A 26,455-nucleotide genomic window follows, 5' to 3' on the forward strand; every position below is an offset into this window, starting at 1 on the left:
GGTCTATTTCTTTGCTTCAAAACCAAAAAGACTTTATTGATGATATGGGGGTTAGGCCCAGAGAATAATTTCCTCTTGTGGACCCAAGGAACCCTAGTCTGACTCTGATGATATTGAATGCACAAATATGAATGCAAATAAAAGAGCAAATACTGGTGCCATAGAGTGCATAAGTAATAGTAACATACAGGGCACAAATACAAGTGCCAGAGAGAACATATATAACAGCGACATGCAGTGCAAAAACACAAGTACCAGAGCGCACATACACACTACTCACAAAAAGTTAGGGATATTTGGATTTCAGGTGAAATTTATAGAAAACGTAAAAAGTTCCGGCTCCAGTGATATTGTATAATGAAAGTCAGGCATTTAAGTAGAAGCAGCAATAGTGATTTCCTCATCTCAAACAACTTATGGAAACAAAAAGCCAACAGCAGTGCTGGGTATACACCCACAAAAATGTCAGTGTCTCAAGAACTTGTCATGTGGCCTTGACCATCAATTACAGCTTGACAAGGACGTCTCCTGCTGTTCATATGTCGCGTTATTGCCTGCTGAGGCATGGCATCCCACTCTTCTCTAAGGGTGGCCCTCAGGCAGGGCCGGTGCAAGGATTTTTGCCGCCCTAGGCAAGATAAAAATTGCCGCCCCTCCCTTATCAGATGATCTGCCCATATCATGACATCACATATGTTCCACCCCTTTCTCAGCTTTTAAATTAAAAGAACTGCTAGGTTTCCCTTAGGGTTAATCCAGCTTCTTGTAGCTGTCTCTTTTTGTGGAACGGAATTGCGGACCCATACATTTCTATGGGATCCGCAATTCCGATCCTGAAAAAAATAGAACATGTCCTATTCTTGTACGCAATAGCGGACAAGAATAGGCATATTCTTTCAGTGCCCGCAAAATGCGGAACGCACATTGCTGCTGTCCGTGTTTTGTGGATCCGCAAAACACACACGGATGTGTGAATGGACCCTAAATGTGAGGTAAATTAGTCTCCAATGTAGTATTAATAACTAAACAATTACATAATAAACATATTGCATTGTCTACTTACCACCAGGACAATAAGATGATCTGGTCTCTGGCTGCAGTCTGGCTCTTGGTCTGGCTCTGGGGACTCCCTTGTCACTCTCTTCTCCCCCCCCCTCCCTTGTCACTCTCATTGCAGCCCCCCCCCCTTCCTTGTCACTCTCATTGCAGCCCCCCCCCTTCCTTGTCACTCTCATTGCAGCCCCCCCCTTCCTTGTCACTCTCATTGCAGCCCCCCCCTTCCTTGTCACTCTCATTGCAGCCCCCCCTTCCTTGTCACTCTCATTGCAGCCCCCCCCCTTCCTTGTCACTCATTGCAGCCCCCCCCCTTCCTTGTCACTCTCATTGCAGCCCCCCCCTTCCTTGTCACTCATTGCAGCCCCCCCTTCCTTGTCACTCTCATTGCAGCCCCCCCTTTCTTGTCACTATCATTGCAGCCCCCCTTCCTTGTCACTCTCATTGCAGCCCCCCTTCCTTGTCACTCTCATTGCAGCCCCCCCTTCCTTGTCACTCATTGCAGCCCCCCCTTCCTTGTCACTCTCATTGCAGCCCCCCCTCCCTTGTTACTCTCATTGCAGCCCCCCCCTTTCTTGTCACTCTCATTGCAGCCCCCCCTTCCTTGTCACTCTCATTGCAGCCCCCCCTTCCTTGTCACTCTCATTGCAGCCCCCCCCTTCCTTGTCACTCTCATTGCAGCCCCCCCTTCCTTGTCACTCTCATTGCAGCCCCCCCTTCCTTGTCACTCTCATTGCAGCCCCCCCTTCCTTGTCACTCTCATTGCAGCCCCCCCCCCTTCCTTGTCACTCTCATTGCAGCCCCCCCTTTCTTGTCACTCTCATTGCAGCCCCCCCTTCCTTGTCACTCTCATTGCAGCCCTCCCTTCCTTGTCACTCATTGCAGCCCCCCCTTCCTTGTCACTCTCATTGCAGCCCCCCCCCTCCCTTGTCACTCTCATTGCAGCCCCCCCTCCCTTGTTACTCTCATTGCAGCCCCCCCCTTCTTTGTCACTCTCATTGCAGCCCCCCCTTCCTTGTCACTCTCATTGCAGCCCCCCCATTCCTTGTCACTCTCATTGCAGCCAGCCCCCCCTTCCTTGTCACTCTCATTGCAAACCCCCCCTTCCTTGTCACTCTCATTGCAGACCCCCCCCTTCCTTGTCACTCTCATTGCAGACCCCCCCTTCCTTGTCACTCTCATTGCAGACCCCCACCCTTCCTTGTCACTCTCATTGCAGACCCCCACCCCTTCCTTGTCACTCTCATTGCAGCCCCCCCTTCCTTGTCACTCCCATTGCAGCCCCCCCTTCCTTGTCACTCTCATTGCAGACCCCCCCTTCCTTGTCACTCTCATTGCAGACCCCCACCCTTCCTTGTCACTCTCATTGCAGACCCCCACCCCTTCCTTGTCACTCTCATTGCAGCCCCCCCTTCCTTGTCACTCCCATTGCAGCCCCCCCTTCCTTGTCACTCTCATTGCAGACCCCCCCCCCTTCCTTGTCACTCTCATTGCAGCCCCCCCTCCCTTGTCACTCTCATTGCAGCCCCCCCTTCCTTGTCACTCTCATTGCAGCCCCCCCTTCCTTGTCACTCATTGCAGCCCCCCCCCCTTCCTTGTCACTCTCATTTCAGCCCCCCCCTTCCTTGTCACTCTCATTGCAGCCCCCCCCCTTCCTTGTCACTCTCATTGCAGCCCCCCCCCCCGCTTCCTTGTCACTCTCATTGCAGCAGCCCCCCCAGTCACCTCTAGTGTATCGTGGCCGAGCTCTGTTCGGTCCGCGGTACAGGAGCATTTGTTTCCTGTACCCGGCCGGACTGAAAGGAAGTGCACACTAAGTGAGCACTTCCTGTCAGTCCGGCCGGGTACAGGACCACGGACAGCACAGAGCAGACACAGAATGACAGCAGGCGCAGCAGGCAGGCTGCGCAGCACTGAGCCGGCGGCCGGAGATTAGGAGGCGCAGCATGAGGGGCGCCGCCGGCCGAACTTATATAACCAACTTTATTTTTTTTACACTGCAACGGGCGCCCCCTGCTAAATGGCGCCCTAGGCGACTGCCTAAGTCGCCTTACTGGTGGCGCCGGCCCTGCCCTCAGGTCATTGAGGTTCTGGAGTGCAGAGTTACAGAGCCTCTACACGGCGACTCAGCTGATCCCATAGGTTTTCAATGGGATTCAGGTCTGGAGAAAGTGCAGGCCACTCCATTTGAGGTCCCCCAGTATCCAGCAGCCATTCTCTAATGATGCGACCTCGATGAACTGGTGCATTGTCCTCCATGAAGATGACATTAGGCCTGTGTTGTTCCTGTAGAGGCACAATGACTGGATTAATGATGTTCTTCAAGTAGTATGGGCTTGTCACTGTACCATTCACATGGTGTAGGGCAGTTCTGTACTGACTACACATCGGTCCATACTGTAACATCACCACCACCAAAGGCTCGTCTGGTGACAACAGTGGCTGATGCATAGCGCTCTCCCTGGCATCTCCAACATCGTTGGAGGTCATTTTTTCTGCTCAATAGGAATCGACATTCATCAGTAAACAGCACTAAGGCCCACTGGTCCCTCGTCCAACGTAGATGCTCCCTGGCCCATGCAAGATGATGACCACACTGATGTAAACGGTTTTGAATAGTCTGACATGACTCTTGGGTGCCTCTCACCCCCCTAAATGTGCCTGGAGTTGTGTAGCATTCATCATCTGGTTCCGCAGGGTATTGTTCACAATTAAGCAATCATCAGTGTGGCCAAAAGACTTCTACTTCTATGCCTTTCTGTGACTCTTCCAGTCTCTCTCTATCTCTGATTCAACCTGCTGATGACACTCTGTGACACTCTAAGCTCAGTGGCCACTTCCGTCTGAGAACATCCTGCTTGAAGCCTCGCAATGTAGAGGTACTGCTGATCAATTGTTAGGTGTCGTCTTGGTCTCATGATGTCAAAATGTGAACAGCATGATGAGGAGGACTGTTTAAATACCAATTCAAATTGAACCAGGAAATTTATTGGGCGATTCATGGATCAAACACCTGTTGTAATTTTGCCGTTAAGCTCCTTGATAGAGAACAGCAAGTTGTGCAAAAAGTACTGAAACACTGAACAGTTGGACATGTGCATTAAAAAATTTAGAGAAGTTCACATTAAGGCTACTTTCACACTTGCGGTAGCCTTTTCCGGCAGGCTGTTCAGGCGGAGGAACAGCCTGTCCGATCCGTGCTACCGCTAATCCATCGTGCTGCTGGAAGTCCACTCCAGCCCCATTCACTACAGTGGGGGCGGGCCGGAGGTCCACCCGCAGCACGGCAAACATGCCGAGAGGCAGCCAGACAAAGACCACAGCATGCTGTAGTTTTTGTCCGGCCGCCTCTCAGCATGTTTGCCATGCTTCGGCAAGACCTCCAGCCCGCCATCGTTATAGAGAATAGGGCCGGAGCAGACTTCTGGCGGCATTGGTGGACTAGCGGTAGCACGGATCCGGCAGGCTGTTCCGGCGGAAAGGCAACCACAAGTGTGAAAGTAGCCTAAGTTCACCTGTAAAGGTTAGAGGGCATTTTAGGTTCATCCTGAAATTTCACCCACAAACCAAATATCCTGAACTTTTTGTGAGTAGTATATATAACTGACATACAGTGCACAAAGACAAGTGCCAAAGAGCAGATATATAATAGTGGAATAGAGTGAACAAATACTAGTATCATAGAGTACATAAGTAACAGTTACATAGTGCACAAACTACAAACATAAGCACTAAGGGCTCTTTCACACTTGCGTTGTTCTTTTCCGGCATAGAGTTCCGTCGTCGGGGCTCTATGCCGGAAAAATCCTGATCAGTTTTATCCCAATGCATTCTGAATGGAGAGAAATCCGTTCAGGATGCATCAGGACGTCTTCAGTTCAGGACCGGAACGTTTTTTGGCCGGAGAAAATACCGCAGCATGCTGCGCTTTTTGCTCCGGCCAAAAATCCTGAACACTTGCCGCAAGGCCGGATCCGGAATTAATGCCCATTGAAAGGCATTTATCCGGATCCGGCCTTAAGCTAAACGTCGTTTCGGCGCATTACCGGATCCGACGTTTAGCTTTTTCTGAATGGTTACCATGGCTGCCAGGACGCTAAAGTCCTGTTTGCCATGGTAAAGTGTAGTGGGGAGCGGGGGAGCAGTATACTTACTGTCCGTGCGGCTCCCGGGGCACTTCAGAGTGACGTCAGGGCGCCCCACGCGCATGGATGACGTGATCGCATGGATCACGTCATCCATGCGCATGGGGCGCTCTGACGTCATTCTGGAGCGCCCCGGGAGCCGCACGGACTGTAAGTATACTGCTCCCCCGCTCCCCACTACTACTATGGCAACCAGGACTTTAATAGCGTCCTGGCTGCCATAGTAACACTGAACGTATTTTGAAGACGGATCCGTCTTCAAATGCTTTCAGTTCACTTGCGGTGTTACGGATCCGGCGGGCACCTCCGGCAAATGGAGTGCACGACGGATCCGGACAACGCAATTGTGAAAGAGCCCTAACGCGGGCATATGAAATGTAAAACAGGGCACACAAATGAGCAACAGTGGCATGAAGTGCATATATAACAGTGAAATAAAGAACACAAATACTAGTGCCATAGAGAGTCTGGGGAGGGTCTCACTGTGCGGAGCAGCCATGATTAAGTGTAAACCGCAGGGGAAGCACAAGGAGTCACCACTGAAGGCAAAGGGTACATATCACATGCATTGTGTTTGAGGGTGACCTTCAGTGCTCCACAGGGGCCCCGCTCCAATGGTTTTCTGAAGCAAACAGTCCTTTTAAGTTAGAAAAGTCAACTTTTAACAATCGGATGGCGGCGTAGTCCTCGGCATTGTACTTGTCATGTAACATTATTTAATATATGGGAAGATTAAACCAAGTGTCTGCCGCTTCTTATCTTCACAGACAACTGTGACCTCATTACTGTCAAAACATGAAATGGACAACGCAGCCGTGACCCCGCTGCATGCTCACAAGTGGGAATTCTACATCTCAGCATAAATTACTGTCTACCGCCAGCACAATCAATACATTGCTGAAACGGTGAAAATGCCAAGTCACTGCGAGGACAGCGCGACGGTGATCTCATGATTAAATACATAATAAGTCAGCAGAATAGGCCATTAGACGCGAGACAGTCCCATAATGAATTAAGTCCCAACCTACAGTATTTCCTGGCAACGAGGGGCGAGATTGGCGTGGAAGCCCCGGGGTCTGTCGGGAGTGCGTCTGTATGGCGGACACTGGTAGGGTGCAGAAATCAGGCAGGAAATAAATAGCATAAACAGACTTATTTGCAGTCTCTTGAAGGTACATAAGGCTTGGTGGTTTCAGTCACTAAGAGGCTCACATGCTTGACAGTTTTCATTCAGTGTTTTTTCCTGTATCAGGCACTGTTATCCTCCCCGCTGCAGCAGGCCTAATGGCCTGCACCCCCAGCAGCGTAAGGGTGCAATCACACGACCGTATGTATTTTTTAGAACTGAGCAAAGATCCATATGGACCATACTTTGGCACACTCCTGGCTGGGAATTTGGCACTACTGAGCCATATTCACGGGGTGACAGACTCTTGTCTCCTGGATCAGGCCCTATTATCCCCTCTGCTGCAGCAGGCCTAATTGCCTGCACCCCCAGCAGAGTAATACAAGCATCACCAGGACATGCGCCTAACTCCACCAACCCTTTTTTAGGGCTCTTCCTCTCTACCATAGCACAAGAGGATCGGTCATTTCCCCAGCTTTTCTGCTTTCTCTATAGAGCACAGTAGAACAGAGCAAAGATCCATATGGACCAGTATGGTGCCTCTCCAGGCCCTTTTCGCGACTCTTAGACCGATTCGCCCACTTGTTTGCACACGGATGCAGTTTCCCTGGGAACAGGGGGTCCCGCACAGGTTTCTACCACTTCCAAATATCAACCAAAGCTCGGCCCCTTCTCCCCAAGGGCTCCATAGCGGCTGCATGCGATTTACACCCTTGGATTTTTAGTTTTTTCCACTAATACCTCTTTATAATAATCAAACCTAATGAAAAAAAATTGCGCCTAATCATTGTAATTAGAGATGAGAGAATTTCATATTTTGAAATTTGTTCAGACTTCGTTTGGTGGTAAAAGGTGAATTGCGTTATGGATTCCGTTACCACGGACCATAACGCAATTCTATGATGGAATGCCTTTAGAGGCGTTCCGTTATTCATTCCGTCATAATAGAAGTCTATGGGCTTCAAAACGGATCCGTCCCGTTTCCGTTATGCAGGAGAGGACTCAGGATCAGGAGGGGACTCCCCTGCATGACGGAAACGGGACGGATCCGTTTTGCAGCCCATAGACTTCTATTATGACGGAATGAATAACGGAATGCCTATAAAGGCGTTCCGTTATGCATTCCATCATAGAATTGCGTTATGGTCCGTGGTAACGGAATCCATAACACAATTCACTTTTTAGAGTACTTTCACACTAGCGTTATTCTTTTCCGGTATTGAAATACGGTAAAGGGTCTCAATACCGGAAAAAAAACGCATCCGTTTTGTCGTAATGCATTCTGAATGGAAAGCAATCCGTTCAGTTTGCATCAGGATGTCTTCCGTTCCATCCCTTTCACGGTATTTGACCAGAAAAAATACAGCCGCATGCTGCAGTATTTTTTCCGGCCAAAATCCCGGAACACCGCACTTGCCGGATCCGCCATTAATTTCCATAAAGATGTATTAATGCCGTATCTGGTACCAAGTGTTGTGGAAATTGCTGCATCGCTAGATCCGTTTTTTCCGGCGGACATAGGAGGAGCTATTTTCGCTTTTGATCTTTGGAAAAATTTAAATACCGGATCCGTTATTCCGGATGATACTGGATGAGACGGATCCGGTATTTCACCCGATCCGTCTAATGGATCCGGAAAACAAGGATATCCGTTTGTATACGGTTTGCCGGATCCGGCAGGCAGTTCCGCAACTGGTTGCTGGAATCCAATAACGCTAGTGTGAAAGTAGCCTTACCACCAAACGACGTGTGAACGAATTTCATAAGCGGAAATTCACTCATCTCTAATTGTAATAAAGGAAATTAATTTGCAGAACATCAGACGACTATTTCCCTTTTCATTTTGTAATTAGGGGAAAAAAACAAACACGCTCGCAACTTTGCCGGAGGACTGAGCCGCACTTTACATATCTGTGGCCCCCTGATAACCGTAATAATCCCAGAAAAATGGACGGCCCCGAGCTCCTCAGTCACAGCCATGAATGGAGGCGGCACTTGTGGGAATTTTGGCTTATTCCGCCATGAATGTCTTCTGCTGCTTTATTGTTTATCAAGTTTCAATTAGTGTCTTCTTTACAGAGTCCATCGTGCACGGGGATCGCTCAGCCGCATCTGAGGAACAGGAATGAAGAATGTGCACAGTATACACTGGCAGTAATTAGAATTCTATTCACTCCACTCCTTACCAATAATTAGTATTAATCGTAGACCCACCACCACCAGTTCTGGACATCAGTAAGAGGGATAGCGGTGAGCATGGCTGCTACAGTGTCCCCATGTGGAACTAATGCCCTCATAACAGTACCAGCCACAGTGATTGCATATTAGTGCCAGTAACAGTGCCCCCATACAGTATCATTCATAACCTGATATAACAGCCCCAGACACAGTGCCCCATACAGAAGCAATACTAGGGCCCACGAGAGTGCCAGTAACAGTGCCCCCTTACAGAAGCAGTTATAACCTCCCATAATAGCACCACTCACTGTGCCCACTTAGTGAAGCAGCCTCTGAACCCATAACAGTACCAGAAGAAGTGCCTCAAAACCTCATGACTCACAGAGGCCTCATAACAGTGCCAACAATGGTGTTTGCATACTAGTGCCAGCCTCAGTGCAGTCCAAGAACCCACAACAGTGCCAGTAACAGCGCCCTCATACACTAGACTCGGTGACCCCATAGGGAAGCAGCTTCGGCACCCATAACAGTGCTGGAAACAGTGCCTCAATATTTTTGCAATCAATATTGTCACCTCATAACATTACCAGTCAGTGATCACATAACAGTGCCAGCCACAGTGCCCTCATAGCAATGATCAAATAACAGTGCCAGCCACAGTGCCATCATTACAGTGATTATATAACACTGCCTTTATAGCAGTGATCACATAATAGTGCCAGACACACAGCACCTTCACAGCAGTGATCACATAACAGTGCCAGACACACTGCCCATATAGCAGTGATCACATAACAGTGCCAGACACACTGCCCATATAGCAGTGATCACATAATAGTGCCAGACACACAGCACCTTCACAGCAGTGATCACATAACAGTGCCAGACACACTGCCCGTATAGCAGTGATCACATAACAGTGTCATATGCAGTGTCCTCATAGTGATTAAATTCTAATGTCAGATAAAGTGTGATATAGCAGTGGCAGACACAGCGCCCTCATAGCAGTGATCACATTGTGGCAGAAGCAGGGCACTTATAGCAGTGATCATATAGCAGTGCCAGATACAGTGCCCTCATGGCAGTGATCACATAACAGTGCCAGACACAGTGCCTTCACAGCAGTGATCACATAACAGTGCCAGACACAGTGCCCTCATAGCAGTGATCACATAGCAGTGCCAGATACAGTGCCCTCATGGCAGTGATCACATAGCAGTGCCAGACACACTGCCCCCATAGCAGTGATCATAACAGCTGCAATCCCCTGACCCCTCGCAGTGCCAGTTAGTGCCCCATTAAGAATACCAGCTGACATGTATGAAATCTAACACTCATTTGCATCCCATGTATGGGAAGGGGGTTTCCATAATCCCTGCCTGCTACCAATTCCCATAGATTCCATGTGGCAAATAAGCCGATGTGGATTAGCCCCACTGAATGTCTCTGATTCTCATCGGATACACTGCACTTCACATCTGATTGATTTCAGTCGCATGTAAAATACATGTCAGACGGACAATATGTAAACCCGACACGTGTGAACATTGCCTAATAATGTGGTGTCAGATACAGTACCCCCCAATAGTAACAGCTAGAGTGCCCTCATAACAGTAGCCACAAGTGACCCCATGATATTGCCAACCACAGTTCTCCCCATAACAGTAACGGCCACAGTCATCTTTATAATACTACCTGCCACAGGGTCCCCTATAGAGACTTTAGCAGTGGGCCCACCAAGGTGATAAAATGGCTCATGCTGCCTTTGGCTTTGGACCCCCATTGGATACTTTTCAAGATGGCCACCACCGTGACAGACTTCCCCATGCAAAGCGCTATTGGGAAGTCTAAGACATGACCCCCCTGCCCTCAGATGGACACAATGACTACATCAATGACTTTATACACCCTCTGCATGGGGCATTCGGAAATGGTGACGGCCATCTTGAATTAAATCCAATGGGGGAACGGAACAAAGGAGCAAAGGCAATATGGGAGGAATAGAGGGCACGAGGGATGTTGACCGTACATGTGTCATATACACTCACCTAAAGAATTATTAGGAACACCATCCTAATACGGTGTTGGACCCCCTTTTGCCTTCAGAACTGCCTTAATTCTACGTGGCATTGATTCCACAAGGTGCTGATAGCATTCTTTAGAAATGTTGGCCCATATTGATAGGATAGCATCTTGCAGTTGATGGAGATTTGAGGGATGCACATCCAGGGCACGAAGCTCCCATTCCACCACATGCCAAAGATGCTCTATTGGGTTGAGATCTGGTGACTGTGGGGGCCATTTTACTACAGTGAACTCATTGTCATGTTCAAGAAACCAATGTGAAATGATTCGAGCTTTGTGACATGGTGCATTATCCTGCTGGAAGTAACCATCAGAGGATGGATACATGTTCTCATTCTGTTTACGCCAAATTCGGACTCTACCATTTGAATGTCTCAACAGAAATCGAGACTCATCAGACCAGGCAACATTTTTCCAGTCTTCAACAGTCCAATTTTGGTGAGCTCGTGCAAATTGTAGCCTCTTTTTCCTATTTGTAGTGGAGATGAGTGGTACCCGGTGGGGTCTTCTGCTTTTGTAGCCCATCCGCCTCAAGGTTGTGCGTGTTGTGGCTTCACAAATGCTTTGCTGCATACCTCGGTTGTAACGAGTGGTTATTTCAGTCAACGTTGCTCTTCTATCAGCTTGAATCAGTCGGCCCATTCTCCTCTGACCTCTAGCATCCACAAGGCATTTTTGCCCACAGGACTGCCGCATACTGGATGTTTTTCCCTTTTCACACCATTCTTTGTAAACCCTAGAAATGGTTGTGCGTGAAAATCCCAGTAACTGAGCAGATTGTGAAATACTCAGACCAGCCCGTCTGGCACCAACAACCATGCCACGCTCAAAATTGCTTAAATCCCCTTTCTTTCCCATTCTGACATTCAGTTTGGAGTTCAGGAGATTGTCTTGACCAGGACCACCCCCCTAAATGCATTGAAGCAACTGCCATGTGATTGGTTGACTAGATAATTGCATTAATGAGAAATAGAACAGGTGTTCCTAATAATTCTTTAGGTGAGTGTATAGTCAGATTGTAGGTTTGGACTGAAGGGTCGCATTCATTGAATTTCACTTTTTCCTGTGTGAATTGTGTCTCTGGTAGAAGTTGAAGGTCATTAAAACTAAAGGAAAACCAGAGGCGAAATATTGTATTTAATTCCTTTAAGGGACAGGATGTCGTTCTTCATCTTCATCTTCTATTAACAATCGTCAAGGTTGAAAAATACAAAGACATGCCAAGATGCATCCTTACAGCAGTGGGGTATCTAGAAGACAGGGGCCCCACAGCAGTGATCAAAATGGGCCCCCATTATGCTACCCAGGACAAAGGGCCTTGTGTTTGTTTCCAGTTTAACCCCTAAGATGTCGTGGTCAATAGTATCAATGTTATCTTAGACCACAGTTCGGCAACCTCCAACACTCCAGCTTTGATGAAACTACAACCCCCAGCATGCTCCATTCACTTCTATGGAAACTCAGCGAACAGCCAGACGACTGTCCACGCTGGGAGTCATAACTACACCGCAGCTGGGGTGCCGAAGGTCGCTGATCTCTGATTTAGACAGATGGGCCATCCCCAATATCACAGGGTGCCAAGCGGTTGTCATGTCTTGTTAAGGTCCCCAGGCCTGTTATCTTACTGCTCCCATTAGACCCTGCCTCTGGCCAGGTGTAATAGGATGATGGTAAAATCACTGTACACATCGATACAGAAGTATTGCAGTGTATTGTACAAGTGACCAAGCAATCACATGTCCCCTAGGAAGATGAAAAAAAAGTTGATAACATTTTCTAAATTATAAAATTAATGCAAATATTACAAATTTGGGAGAAAAAATTCCCATTTATCATATAAAAAATACAAATAACTGGTGTTGCCAAGTCTGAAAATGTCAGAAAATACAATATTACAATATTATTCATAGTTGCCAACAGTCCAGTATTTGCAGGGTCTGTCCCTAATTTTCAGACACAGTCCTGGCAAATTTGGGCGATATTTCCCCAGCGCACAGGGCCGGCAGGAGGATGCGAACGCTGCCTGGCCCTGTCAATCAAGACTTGGAGGGAGTGCAATGAGGTGGGAGAACAGAGCCTCTAGGAGCAGGAGCAATGCCCCTCCCCCCCCCCCCGCCCCCTTGCTCCTAGAGGCTAATTTGCATATTATAAAAGTAATAATTCTGAGCCCTTTAAAGCTTTTGGAAGGCGGGGATGAGAAAACAAAAAGCAGTCCACAGGCTGTGAATGGTATTGCAGCTCTGCTTTAATTAACGTGAATGGAACCGAGCTGCAACGCCACCCACAACCTGTGGACAGGGGCGGTGCTGTTTTCGAAGAAATCAGCCATGGGTCACCCCTTCAAGCACAGAGAGAACGATAAAAACTATGATTAAAAGGGGTTTCCAAGACTCATATATCCATCCACATCTGATCTTCAGGGGTCCGACTCCAGGCACCCCCGCCGATCAGCTGTTTGAAGAGGCCTCTTTCTAGTCCAGTGATCATCGGTCACATAGCCTAGCTAAAGCTCCGGCCCATTCAAGTGAATGGGCCTAGACTGCAATACCAAGCACAGCCACTACACAATGGACGGCGCTGTGCTGACCGGAGCGCCACCTCCTCTTCAAACAGTTGACCGGTCAGAGTCTCGCCAATCAGCTACTGATGGCTCAACAATATAGGAGTCCCGGAAAACCCCCTATAATAAAGTATAATATACTATAACTTGGTCGGCACCAAGATGGATCGAGCCTCCTGCAAAAAAAAAAAGAACCCAAAAAAAAAATCACAATTTAGTATGAAAATGTACCAGTCCTGAAACCCCATTGCCTGCGTTACATGGTTTATTCCGCTTTATTAACGGGAGAAAATAACGATAGATATGTGATAAAAAAATCGAGGCGCCCGATGTCACAATGCAGACTAATAACAACACCAATAATAATAATATGTCACCCTTCCCATCAAATCCAACGCCCCATTAAATCACAGAAGCGCGGGCCCCTATATTAACAAGCAGTGACACATGCGGCTGTAATTGATAGAGTGATATTCACGTTTATAGTGGGTAACAATGGAGCGAGTGTCAGCTTATCAAACCAGTTTATTAGGGACCGCTGACAGTCAGGGCGCTGATATCAAAGTGATTGTGTGCGATTCACCGAGAAACACGGCTCCGGAGTGACAGGTGCGGTAATATCCTCCGTGTGACTGACAGCGCAGCGCACATTAATAATCAGCCTGGATGCAGCATTGTATCCTATGCTAATGTAGCTGAGCTGAAACAGCGCATCCACATGTACAAATCAGCACTTGCCATGCATTCCTCGCACCTCATTTGTAAATGTATAAAAATATCCTAAAAATATTCAGCAAAAAAAAAAAAGAAAAACGTTTTCATATATTACATCGTTATAATTATTGCCGCGTTTGCCGACCTCCCGGAATGACGGAGATTTCTTGGAGCAGTCACATCTCCCAGGTGCCGTATGTTCAAAATAAATTAGTCTCGCCTCGTTCCTGCAAAGGCACAGACGATGGGGGTCATTTATCAAAGATGGTCTTTGATTGCCGCTGCGACTGTTTCCAGGCATAAATGCTAGCAAATTCACAAAATGGGATCTTGTGCCAAAAACTGGTATAACACTGCAAGTAAATGACCCCCAAAGTCCTGACACCAGACCTGGAGTGAGGGGAACTGCAAAAACAGGGAGAGGAGAGTGTCAGTACATCTGGCCTGGGGTCTGTAGTGCCCTAAAGAAAGGAGACTTTGGACTGTGGATGTTAGTGGATATTTGCTCCTTTTGCTACTATGCAATGCTATCAACTTTAGTGCACTTGGAAGGCTTAAGGCCTAGTTCACACGAACGTATGGCTTTTATAGTTTTTTGCGGTCCGTTTTTCACGGATCCGTTGTTCCGTTTTTGAGTTCCGTTGTGTTTCCGTTTTTCCGTTCCGTTTTTCCGTATGCCATGTACAGTATACAGTAATTACATAGAAAAAATTGGGCTGGCCATAACATTTTCAATAGATGGTTCAGAAAAAACGGAACGGAAACGGAAGACATACGGATGCATTTCCGTATGTGTTCCGGTTTTTTTGCGGACCTATTGACTTGAATGGAGGCACGACCCGTGATTTACGGCCAAATATAGGACAAGCTCTATCTTTCAACGGAACGGAAAAACGGAAATACGGAAACGGAATGCATATGGAACACATTCCGTTTTTTTTGCGGAACCATTGAAATGAATGGTTCCGTATACGGAACACAAAAAAACGGCCCGTACACTCGCAAAAAAAACGTTTGTGTGAACTAGGCCTTAACTTGTACCGTGATTTATGCCGTTGTTTACAATTATACTGTTTTAAGGCTACTTTCACACTAGCGTTCGGGGCTCCGCTTCTGAGCTCCGTTTGAAGGGGCTCACAAGCGGCCCCGAACGCATCCGTCCAGCCCTAATGCATTCTGAATGGAGGCGGATCCGCTGAGAATGCATCAGTCTGGCAGCGTTCAGCCTCCGCTCCGCTCAGCAGGCGGACACCTGAACGCAGCTTGCAGCGTTCGGGTGTCCGCCTGGCCGTGCGTAGGCAAACGGATCCGTCCAGACTTACAATGTAAGTCAATGGGGACGGATCCGTTTGAAGATGACACCATATGGCTCAATTTTCAAACGGATCCGTCCCCCATTGACTTTCAATGTAAAGTCAAAACGGATCCGTTTGCATTATCATGAACAAACAAAAAAAATAAAAATAATTTTTTTTTTTTTTTGTTCATGGTAATGCAAACGGATCCGTTCTGAACGGATCTAAGCGTTTGCATTATAGGTGCGGATCCGTCTGTGCAGATACCAGACGGATCCGCACCTAAACGCAGGTGTGAAAGTAGCCTTACATATACCTCCACTATTACAGATAACGAAAAGTGAATAAAAGGGTGGGTCTTACCACGTCTTGTGGGATCCACAACCAATGGAGGAAGGTCCAGGCAGTTGGTGGTACCTGGGACCAGCGTGACCAAGGTGCTTGTGTTTAGGTGGCACTTTAAAACCTCCTAGTATACCCTATTATGGCTTTCCTGCCTGTATGAGGGCTGGGGGCTGTTCTTATTGCCTGCCTAGCACACATGGAGCACCCGCCCCGACAGGGGTGACCCCACACCGAACCTTTCCCTCGGTATGGGTCTAGTATTCTGTGTAACCCTAATAGCAGTCAGTATAACCATGGAGACATATATATTTGCTTCATAATATGGTATCTGTGTCATGTTCATATTCCATCCATATTAGCTATTAGTTTTTCAGACCAAATCATCCATCAAACTTCGCATGCTAGTCGATTCAGATAAGCATGTACGAATTTAAGGGAGGTTTGGTCAGATTGCTACGCTCCCGTCATTTCCACTTATAAATAATGAAATCCTATTACAATATATTCAGTATAGGCAGGGGTCATATAAAGCAACTGTAGTTCTGTTGTTTATTCAAGCCGGATCCCAGTTTACAAAATAATTCTGCTTTATTTGGGTGTGACCATTTATACGGCTACACACATATCATAGTGTGGCGGTATAACTAATATTATGTTTATTGTAATATATCCTGTTCATTTGCACTGTTATTGCACTATAGCTGCTCTGCACTTTGGAATGGGTTAATGCACAGCCAGATAAAACTGAGAGACTTTGGGACTTTCTGTCTATGCACTGAGAGGTTAGAAATCTTCCACGGATACTACAAGAGACTATGCAAAATCTTGGAGGGAAAAACACCAGACATACTGACCTTTTGATTGTCTGGTTTGGCTCTCTAAGGGTACTTTCACACTTGCGGCAGGACGGATCCGACATGCTGTTCACCATGTCGGATCCGTCCTGTGGCTATTTCGCCGTGCCGCCGGACCGCCGCTCTGTCCCCATTGACTATAATGGGGACGGGGGCGGAGCTCCGGCGCAGCACGGCGGTGCACAGAGAAGGGCCGCCGGACTAAAATTACTGCATGTCAGGCTTTTTAGTCCGGCGGCTTTCGCCGTGCACCGCCGTGCTGCGCCGGAGCTCCGCCCCCGTCCCCATTATAGTCAATGGGGACAGAGCGGCGGTCCGGCGGCACGGCGAAATAGCCGCAGGACGGATCCGACATGGTGAACAGCATGTCGGATCCGTCCTGCCGCAAGTGTGAAAGTACCCTTATTTATGTCTGAAGACTTGTTTATGGCTGGAAAAACTGCTTAGTCTTTCCCATAGACTTGCAATGAAACTCTATACAAGTCTAGGACAGACTGAAACTGCAACATTGTTTCTGTAAGGCTAGTTTCACACTAGCGTTAAATTCTTGCAGCGGTATTTGTTTGGCTGAATACCGGCACTAATACCGTAAACAGGCTGGATCCCCACTGAGTCCCATTACAGTCAATGGGGTCTGGCGGAGCTCTGGTCTTTTCCGGCTATGCCAGATACGATGTCTTCCAACAGGCTGTGTGAAACTAGCCTTAGGCTGTGCTGCTCCACTCCACCCCTCCTACTTGAAGGTTCCAGTTCACTTAGAAACTGCCTAAAAGTGGAGCTGTCAGAGCAGGGGCGTACACAGAAATCACTGGGCCCCATGGCAAGAATCTGAATTGGGCCCCCTTGTGAGTGACGCATAGCAAACCTTAGGGTATGTGCACATCTGCTGCAGAGGTTCCAGCAGAAGCCTCCGTTCAGGGGGGGGGGGGCTGGCAGCCTTAGTCCTGGGGGGCAAATCCAGTCAAGTGGCCCATTTTAGCCCCGCCCATTATTAAAAGCCTCTCCTACATATAATAGGCCACGCCCAACACACACTGTACAGCTGACATTCTATAGTTGCGGCCTGTCTACACATCATGCGGAGAGGGGAGGTCTGTCCTGGCTGCACTGCCTGCTTATACAACAAGATACAGCCAGGAAGCTCCTCCGCTCTCCTCCCTCCCCTGATCCAGCTCAAGGCCTGTGGTTCCCCCCACCATCTGCCACCCGCCCGTGGCCTGCTGCCCCCTTTGGCCGTCCTCACCCAGCTCTGAATCATCCATCTGCAAATGGCAGGGTGAGAAGCCGGAGCATCTCCTCTCCTACATAGCGCCCCCTACCTCTTACATCCAGTGATGTCACCTTTGTTGTAGACGTTCCCTTTCCTCATCTTCTCCATTCAGACCAGACCGCCATGATGATTTTTCTGCCATCTCCCGTCTCTGCAGAGATTGAGAAACAGACATTAGTTTCCCACATTTCCATCATCTTCACATCTTCTGAACACCCTTTCCTGCCACCCCCAATACTGTGCCCGCTGTGCCCCCAATACTATACTGCAGAAACAGTCCCCCTGGAAATACTACTACCACACAGATAGTGCCCCCAATACTGTGCCCGCTGTGCCCCCAATACTATACTGCAGAAACAGTCCCCCTGGAAATACTACTACCACACAGATAGTGCCCCCAATACTGTGCCCGCTGTGCCCCCAATACTATACTGCAGAAACAGTCCCCCTGGAAATACTGCTACCACACAGATAGTGCCCCCAATACTGTGCCCACTGTGCCCCCAATACTACTATACTGCAGAAACAGTCCCCCTGGAAATACTACTACCACACAGATAGTTCCCCCAATACTGTGCCCACTGTGCCCCCAATACTATACTGCAGAAACAGTCCCCCTGGAAATACTACTACCACAAAGATAGTGCCCCCAATACTGTGCCCGCTGTGCCCCCAATACTATACTGCAGAAACAGTCCCCCTGGAAATACTACTACCACACAGATAGTTCCCCCAATACTGTGCCCACTGTGCCCCCAATACTATACTGCAGAAACAGTCCCCCTGGAAATACTACTACCACACAGATAGTGCCCCCTTCAACAATTATTGGCACACAGTGCTCTAAAAAATAACTGCACCCAGACACTAATAGTATAAAGAAAATGTCCCCCAAAAATATTTGTGCTAAGCTGATACTATGCCAGGGTGCCCCCAAAGTAACAGTGCTCCCCAAAATCCCACCAATAGAAATAATTCTCTGCCAGAGCACACTTAGTAGTAATAATGCCCCTATAGTGCCCTAGTAATCATGTTCCTCATAGCCCCCCAGTAGTAGTAAAGCTCCCCATAATACCCCCTAGTAGTACTAATTCTCCCTATGATATGACAGTACATGAAATACCCCCGCTTAGTGCCCGCAGTTGAGCTAATGTCCCCATAATGTATGCCAGTATAAAATACCCCTATATAGTGCCCCAGTAAATGTCCTCATAGTGCTCCTCTCCCCCTTCCCCATAGTGTCCCCCATAATATGCCAGTAAAAAAAATCCCCTTTCTTAGTGCCCCCAGCAGATGCCCCTATAGTGCTCCTCTCCCCCACAATGTGCCAGTAAAAATGCCCCTTCTTAGTGCCACCATATGCCCCAATAGTGCTCCACTCCCCCATAGTGCCCCTAAATAATGCCCCATAGTGCCGCTCTTTCCTATAGTGCCTCCCATAATGTGCCAGTAAAAAATGCCCTCTTAGTGCCACCAAATGCCATAGTGCCCCCCATAATGTGCCAATACAAAAGGCCCCTTTAGAGCCCCCACTTCCCCATAGTGCCCCCAAATAATGCCCCTATAGTAACACCAGATGCCCCATAGTGCCGCTCTCCCCTATAGTGCCCCCAATAATGTGCCAATAATTAAAAAAAGCCCCTTTAGAGCCCCCAGATACCCCCATAGTTCTCCTCTCCCCCATGGTGCCCCCCCATAATGTGCCAGTAAGAAATGCCCCCATAGTGCCACCTCCTCCCATAGTGCCACCTCCTCATAGTGCAAGCTCCCCCCCATAGTGCCAGCCCCCCATAGTGCCAGCTCCCCCCATAGTGCCAGCTCCCCCCCATAGTGCCAGCTCCCCCCCCTATAGTGCCAGCCCCCCTATAGTGCCAGCTCCCCCTATAGTGCAAGCCCCCCCATAGTGCCAGCTCTCCCCCATAGTGCCAGCCCCCCCATAGTGCCAGCTCCCCCATAGTGTTAGCCCCCCCATAGTGTTAGCCCCCCATAGTGCCAGCCCCCCCATGGTGCCAGCTCTCCCCCATAGTGCCAGCTCCCTCATAGACATAGTGCCAGCTCCCCCCATAGTGCCAGCTCCCCCCCATAGTGCCAGCTCCCCCCCTCCCATAGGGCCAGCCCCCCCCCCATAGTGCCAACTCCCCCATAGCCATAGTGCCAGCTCCCCCCATAGTGCCAGCTCCCCCCCCTCCCATAGTGCCAGCTCCCCCATAGCCATAGTGACAGCTCCCCCCGCAAAGAAAAAAAAAAAACACTAATGCTTACCTCCATCAGCAGCGATGCAGACCTCTTCCGGCCTGTGTCCCTGCTGTGTGCTGCCCGGCTCAGGCGGCGCGATGATAATGACGTCATCGTGCTGCCTGAGCCGGCCTCTGATAGGCTGCAGGCATTAGTGCCTACGGCCTATCAGAAGAACAGTGAAGGGACACGCCTCTCCCTCCCCTGCCCCACAGCACAGCCATCTGTATCACTGTCCTGAGGACGGCGATACAGATGGATATGGAGATGAGCGCTTCCACAATGGAAGCTCATCTCCTACTGCCCACCGCAATTACATCCAGGGCCGCGCCGACTGTGGTGATCGACGGTGCGGCCCTGAGGGATAAAAAAAATAATAATCATTTTTGTTAAAGACGGGCAGCCCAGCGGCCGTTTTTTTAGGGCGGACTGGGGGGCAATTGCCTCCCTGCCCCCCGGCCCAGCCCGCCCCCCGCCATGTGCCGGATCTCGAATGACCCCATGATTGTGCCAGCAGTGTTTGGCATATGCTGGATCTGGCGATTCTGGAATTCTGCTGGAATGCTGAAACAGAATACCGAAATCTAATCACAAGGGATTACCTAGCTTTACCCAATGAACTGTGCCCGCTGCTGCTACTTCTTATATAGTTGTCACCCTTCCCCATGAACTGTGCCCGCTGCTGCTACTTCTTATATAATGTGCCATCCTTCCCCCATGGACTGTGCCCACTGCTGCTACTTCTTATATAATGTGCCATCCTTCCCCCATAGACTGTGCCTGCTCCTGCTTCACCTCCTCCACAATGCTGAGCGCAGTCAGGGCCGGGGGCAGATCTTCACGGAGCTGGACTGGAGTCTGGACGGGTGACACTGCTGGATCAGGTCAGGTCAGGACTGGTCAGTCAGATCACAGTGCGACGCGTGCTGGCAGAGGAACAGGACAGGGACATTTTACAAGGTGCAGACATAGAAAACTAAAGGATTTAATCCAGTCACAGCTTATGTGTCTCTGCTGCAGAACCTCCTAATACACACCTCAGCTGCTGCAGAACCTCATAATAATACACACCTCAGCTGCTGCAGAACCTCATAATACACACCTCAGCTGCTGCAGAACCTCATAATAATACACACCTCAGCTGCTGCAGAACCTCATAATACACACCTCAGCTGCTGCAGAACCTCATAATACACACCTCAGCTGCTGCAGAACATCATAATACACACCTCAGTTGCTGCAGAACTTCATAATACACACCTCAGCTGCTGCAGAACCTCATAATACACACCTCAGTTGCTGCAGAACCTCATAATACACACCTCAGCTGCTGCAGAACCTCATAATACACACCTCAGCTGCTGCAGAACATCATAATACACACCTCAGCTGCTGCAGAACCTCATAATACACACCTCAGCTGCTGCAGAACCTCATAATACACACCTCAGCTGCTGCAGAACCTCATAATACACACCTCAGTTGCTGCCGAACCTCATAATACACACCTCAGCTGCTGCAGAACCTCATAATACACACCTCAGCTGCTGCAGAACCTCATAATACACACCTCAGCTGCTGCAGAACTTCATAATACACACCTCAGTTGCTGCAGAACCTCATAATACACACCTCAGCTGCTGCAGAACCTCCTAATAAACACCTCAGTTGCTGCAGAACCTCATAATACACACCTCAGCTGCTGCAGAACCTCATAATACACACCTCAGCTGCTGCAGAACATCATAATACACACCTCAGCTTCTGCAGAACTTCATAATACACACCTCAGCTGCTGCAGAACCTCATAATACACACCTCAACTGCTGCAGAACCTCATAATACACACCTCAGCTGCTGCAGAACCTCATAATACACACCTCAGCTGCTGCAGAACCTCCTAATACACACCTCAGCTGCTGCAGAACCTCATATTACACACCTCAGCTGCTGTAGAACCTCATAATACACACCTCAGCTGCTGCAAAACTTCATTATACACACCTCAGTTGCTGCAGAACCTCATAATACACACATCAGCTGCAGAACCTCCTAATACACACATCAGCTGCTGCAGAACATCATAATACACACATCAGCTGCTGCAGAACATCATAATACACACCTCAGCTGCTGCAGAACATCCTAATACACACCTCAGCTGCTGTAGAACCTTATAATACACACCTCAGCTGCTGCAGAACATCATAATACACACATCAGCTGCTGCAGAACCTCTTAATACACACCTCAGCTGCTGCAGAACATCATAATACACACCTCAGCTGCTGCAGAACATCATAATACACACCTCAGCTGCTGCAGAACTTCATTATACACACCTCAGTTGCTGCAGAACCTCATAATACACACATCAGCTGCAGAACCTCCTAATACACACCCCAGCTGCTGCAGAACATTATAATACACACCTCAGCTGCTGCAGAACCTCCTAATACACACCTCAGCTGCTGCAGAACTTCATAATACATACCTCAGCTGCTGCAGAACATCATAATACACATCTCAGCTGCTGCAGAACTTCATAATATACACCTCAGCTGCTGCAGAACCCCATAATAATACACACCTCAGCTGCTGCAGAACCTCATAATACACACCTCAGCTGCTGCAGAACCTCCTAATAAACACCTCAGTTGCTGCAGAACCTCATAATACACACCTCAGCTGCTGCAGAACCTCATAATACACACCTCAGCTGCTGCAGAACATCATAATACACACCTCAGCTTCTGCAGAACTTCATAATACACACCTCAGCTGCTGCAGAACCTCATAATACACACCTCAACTGCTGCAGAACCTCATAATACACACCTCAGCTGCTGCAGAACCTCATAATACACACCTCAGCTGCTGCAGAACATCATAATACACACCTCAGCTGCTGCAGAACTTCATAATACACACCTCAGCTGCTGCAGAACCTCATAATACACACCTCAGTTGCTGCAGAACCTCATAATACACACCTCAGCTGCTGCAGAACTTCATAATACATACCTCAGCTGCTGCAGAACATCATAATACACATCTCAGCTGCTGTAGAACCTTATAATACACACCTCAGCTGCTGCAGAACCTCCTAATACACACCTCAGCTGCTGCAGAACCTCATATTACACACCTCAGCTGCTGTAGAACCTCATAATACACACCTCAGCTGCTGCAGAACTTCATTATACACACCTCAGTTGCTGCAGAACCTCATAATACACACATCAGCTGCAGAACCTCCTAATACACACATCAGCTGCTGCAGAACATCATAATACACACATCAGCTGCTGCAGAACATCATAATACACACCTCAGCTGCTGCAGAACCTCCTAATACACACCTCAGCTGCTGTAGAACCTTATAATACACACCTCAGCTGCTGCAGAACATCATAATACACACATCAGCTGCTGCAGAACCTCTTAATACACACCTCAGCTGCTGCAGAACATCATAATACACACCTCAGCTGCTGCAGAACATCATAATACACACCTCAGCTGCTGCAGAACTTCATTATACACACCTCAGTTGCTGCAGAACCTCATAATACACACATCAGCTGCAGAACCTCCTAATACACACCCCAGCTGCTGCAGAACATTATAATACACACCTCAGCTGCTGCAGAACCTCCTAATACACACCTCAGCTGCTGCAGAACTTCATAATACATACCTCAGCTGCTGCAGAACATCATAATACACATCTCAGCTGCTGCAGAACTTCATAATATACACCTCAGCTGCTGCAGAACCCCATAATAATACACACCTCAGCTGCTGCAGAACCTCATAATACACACCTTAGTTGCTGCAGAACCTCATATTACACACCTCAGTTGCTGCAGAACCTCATAATACACACATCAGCTGCAGAACCTCCTAATACACACCTCAGCTGCTGCAGAACATTATCATATATGCCTCAGCTGCTGCAGAACATCATAATACACACATCAGCTGCTGCAGAACCTCCTAATACACACCTCAGCTGCTGCAGAACTTCATAATACATACCTCAGCTGCTGCAGAACATCATAATACACATCTCAGCTGCTGCAGAACTTCATAATATACACCTCAGCTGCTGCAGAACCCCATAATAATACACACCTCAGCTGCTGCAGAACCTCATAATACACACCTCAGTTGCTGCAGAACCTCATATTACACACCTCAGTTGCTGCAGAACCTCATAATACACACATCAGCTGCAGAACCTCCTAATACACACCTCAGCTGCTGCAGAACATTATCATATATGCCTCAGCTGCTGCAGAACATCATAATACACACATCAGCTGCTGCAGAACCTCCTAATACACACCTCAGCTGCTGCAGAACTTCATAATACATACCTCAGCTGCTGCAGAACATCATAATACACATCTCAGCTGCTGCAGAACTTCATAATATACACCTCAGCTGCTGCAGAACCCCATAATAATACACACCTCAGCTGCTGCAGAACCTCATAATACACACCTCAGTTGCTGCAGAACCTCATATTACACACCTCAGTTGCTGCAGAACCTCATAATACACACATCAGCTGCAGAACCTCCTAATACACACCTCAGCTGCTGCAGAACATTATCATATATGCCTCAGCTGCTGCAGAACATCATAATACACACATCAGCTGCTGCAGAACCTCCTAATACACACCTCAGCTGCTGCAGAACCTCCTAATACACACCTCAGCTGCTGTAGAACCTTATAATACACACCTCAGCTGCTGCAGAACATCATAATACACACCTCAGCTGCTGCAGAACATCATAATACACACCTCAGCTGCTGCAGAACATCATAATACACACCTCAGCTGCTGCAGAACCTCATAATACACACCTCAGCTGCTGCAGAACTTCATTATACACACCTCAGCTGCTGCAGAACTTCATAATACACACCTCAGCTGCTACAGAACCTTATAATACACACCTCAGCTGCTGCAGAACCTCCTAATACACACCTCAGCTGCTGCAGAACTTCATTATACACACCTCAGTTGCTGCAGAACCTCATAATACACACCTCAGCTGCTGCAGAACATTATCATATATGCCTCAACTGCTGCAGAACATCATAATACACACCTCAGCTGCTGCAGAACATCATAATACACACCTCAGCTGCTGCAGAACATCATAATACACACATCAGCTGCTGCAGAACATCATAATACACACCTCAGCTGCTGCAGAACCTCCTAATACACACCTCAGCTGCTGTAGAACCTTATAATACACACCTCAGCTGCTGCAGAACATCCTAATACACACATCAGCTGCTGCAGAACCTCTTAATACACACCTCAGCTGCTGCAGAACCTCATAATACACACCTCAGCTGCTGCAGAACTTCATTATACACACCTCAGCTGCTGCAGAACATCATAATACACACCTCAGCTGCTGCAGAACATTATAATACACACATCAGCTGCTGCAGAACTTCATAATACACACATCAGCTGCTGCAGAACCTCCTAATACACACCTCAGCTGCTGCAGAACCTCATAATACACACCTCAGCTGCTGCAGAACCTTATAATACACACATCAACTGCTGCATAACCTCCTTATACACACCTCAGCTGCTGCAGAACCTCCTAATACACACCTCAGCTGCTGCAGAACCTCCTAATAAACACCTCAGCTGCTGCAGAACCTCCTAATAAACACCTCAGCTGCTGCAGAACTTTATAATACACACATCAGCTGCTGCAGAACATATAAGGCTTTGATAACATCTATGTTAGGAGCATCTTTCGCAGATCAGATCATAAATGCTGGACACAATTTTCTAGCCTGGCAGATGGAACCCGTCAGATCTTATCATAGTCAGCGGGATCCGTCAGGTGTTGTCGTTCATGAAGTGCCAGATCCGGAATTGTGGTGATTTTCGTTGTTGTGCTCCTATGACAGGGCAGAACAGCGAATGTCTCCAGATGTGAACAAAGCCTAATACACACCTCAGCTGCTGCAGAACATTATAATAGTGACAAGGGAACCACAAGTCTCATCATCACCAGATGGTGGACAACACAGGGAGAGGTAAAAGTGGAAAGAACTACAAGTCCCAGCATGCCCAGGCTGTTATTATTGGATACAAATGGATATTACACAGAGACAGTATTAGGACGGGTTCACATTACTGTTTAGTCTTCGTATTTCTGATCCATCAGAAGAACAGAAAAATAAAGAAAAAAACTGATCCTGTATTTTAAAGGGAACCTGTCACCGGGATTTTGTGTATAGAGCTGAGGACATGGGTGTCTAGATGGCCGCTAGCACATCTGCAATACCCAGTCCTCATAGCTCTGTGTGCTTTTATTGTGTTAATAAAACCGTTTTGATCCATATGCAAATTAACCTGAGAGGAGTCCTGTCCCCGACTCATCTCACGTACAGGACTCATCTCAGGGTAATTTGCATATGTATCAAATCGTTTTTTTTTTTACCCAATAAAAGCACACAGAGCTATGGGGATATAGTATATCCTCTATGTACTTTATCATTTAGCTATAGTAGCCTGCCTACATTCAGTGCGCTGCCTGTGCTG

This window comes from Bufo bufo, chromosome 3 (assembly GCF_905171765.1).
Source record: "Bufo bufo chromosome 3, aBufBuf1.1, whole genome shotgun sequence".
In the NCBI taxonomy this organism is placed as follows: Eukaryota; Metazoa; Chordata; class Amphibia; order Anura; family Bufonidae; genus Bufo; species Bufo bufo.